The sequence below is a fragment of the Lissotriton helveticus genome, assembly GCF_964261635.1.
Source record: "Lissotriton helveticus chromosome 1_1 unlocalized genomic scaffold, aLisHel1.1 SUPER_1_unloc_2, whole genome shotgun sequence".
Classification (NCBI taxonomy): domain Eukaryota; kingdom Metazoa; phylum Chordata; class Amphibia; order Caudata; family Salamandridae; genus Lissotriton; species Lissotriton helveticus.
In genome coordinates, this window is record NW_027611659.1 from 3,225,293 (window position 1) to 3,227,768 (window position 2,476).

Sequence of the window (2,476 nt, forward strand, 5' to 3'; positions counted from 1 at the left end):
CTACTCTCTTGGCCGTACTAGCAATCTCAGGATGCTCCCAGACTCGTGTAAGCAATTTAGTAATCGCAAGAGCTCCAACATGTGCCAACCCATGTGTCATTTGGACCATTGCTTGTAAATACGCAGCAGGTAATTTCCATCTCTCCATATTTTTGCTACGCCAGCAACCCTCATCGTCCAACACTCCCTCTGCTGCCCAAAGTGTAAGTTCTGCTTCAGATGCTGATTTCTGGATGTCTAGTATTTCTTCTCTAGCATCGTGCCATCGCTCAGCCTGCGACTTCACCACATACATAGGGGAGGCATTCTGTAACATGGCAGTCTCTCTCGCTATGCGATCTGCAAAAGCGTTTCCTGCTCCTATTTTGTCTGTCACTTTCTTATGCGCACTACATTTATTTATCGCCACTTTCTTTGGACATAATAGTGCGTTCAGGAGACCACGTACCAATTCTCCATGCATAATATGCACTCCATGTGAGGTCAGGAACCCTCGTTCCTTCCAGAGTAGGCCAAAATCGTGTACTACTCCAAAAGCGTAACGACTATCAGTGTAGATGTTTACACATAGTCCAGCACTTAACTCACATGCTTTCGTTAAGGCTATCAATTCAGCTGCTTGGGCCGATTTCTGCGGTATTCGTGCTGTTTCTACCACTGTCTTAAGTGTCGTGATCGCATAAGCTGCGGAAGTCATGCCATCTGGTAAATTCAAACATGACCCATCAACCCACAGTTCCCCATCTACATCTGGAAATGGTGTATCCTGTAAATCAATACGACCCTTTGTCTGTTCCTCAGTCAGAAAAACACAATCATGTTGTTCTTCCTTCTGAGACTCAGCAACAGGATATGACAATAAAGTAGCGGGGTTCAGAGTAGCACATTGCTTCAGTGTGATGTGCGGCGCCAATAGTGTTAGCTCATATCCTGTTAGACGAGCACTGGTTAGATGCTGTGTTTTCGTTTGATTCAGAAAAAGCATCTACCGCATGGGGAACTAACACCAACAATTTGTGTGACAAAACTATTCCCTCACTTTGTCGTATAGCTACTGCTGTTGCTGCAACTGCTCGAAAACATCCAGGCAATCCTCGAGCCACAGGGTCGAGTACCGCCGAGAAGTACGCACAAGGTCTCTGTTTATCTCCGTGTGTCTGTACTAAGACTGACAATGCGCACCCATCTTTCTCGTGGACATATAGTGTGAAGATCTTCGTGTAATCAGGTGTACCTAACACTGGTGTGGAACAAAGAGCTTGTCTCAATTGTTCGAAAGCGTTCTGACATTCATCTGTCCATTCAATGAGAATCGGTGTAGATTTGGACAACAGTGCTAACAAAGGTTTAACAATGTGTGAAAATCCTAGTATCCATTGCCTACAAAAGGACGTCAAACCTATGAAGGCACGAACATCTTTCTGCGTGCAAGGGACTGGTGTATCTAAAACTGCTTGTATTCGATCCGATGTCAATGCACGGCCCTCCTTAGACAAAAGATGACAGAGGTAGGTCACCTTTGGTCTACAATATTGCAATTTTTTCCTTGAAACCTTATGATTGTGCTTAGCAAGAAAGGAAAGCAACGAAAAAGTGCTCTCCTCACATTGTTCTTGTGTATCTGCTACAAGTAAGATATCATCTACATATTGAATAAGCGCTACCCCAGACTGTAAGTTGAAAGAGTCAAGTTGTCGTTTTAAAGCCTGACTGTAAATGCTAGGACTTTCTGTGTAGCCTTGAGGAACCCTGCAGAATCTATACGATTTATTATTTAATGTAAAGCCGAAAAGGTACCGGCTATCAGGATGTATGGGGATCGAGAAAAAGGCATTCTTAAGGTCAATGACCGTAAAAGTAGTTGCCGTGGGTGGAACCAAAGTGAGCAACGTGGTAATGTCAGATACCACCGGGTACTGGGGCACTACTATCTTGTTGATTTCTCTTAAGTCAATAATAAAACGATAGATCTTGGTGTCTGTGTCTTTCTTAAGAATCGGAAGAATTGGACTGTTGCAAACATTATAGGGGACTTCCTCAACCACCCCTGCAGTAATCAAATCATTCACAATGTGTATCAATGCAATTTCACCCTCTCGAGAAATTTTATATTGTGGGACACGAGGCAGAGTTACGCCCTCCTTTACAGTAATACGTACTGGAGGAATAATCATCTGTCCCACATCGGTGTCGGAATTGGCCCACAATGTTTTTGGCAATGAAGCTAGTACATCGGCCTCTTGGAGGAGACACAATCTCTCAATTTCTGGATAGTTCTCATTTAGAATAACCCGCACCCCTTCAGGGGCACAGCGTATTGTTGCTCGAAAATGTTTTAACATATCTAATCCTACAATATTATCTGGTGTGTTTGGAGATAACAAAAACGGGCATGGGGCAGCAAATTTATCAATGAAAAGTGTAACAGGTTGAGACAATGGGCTAAGAGAAGGTGTTCCATCGAACCCTATAGCTG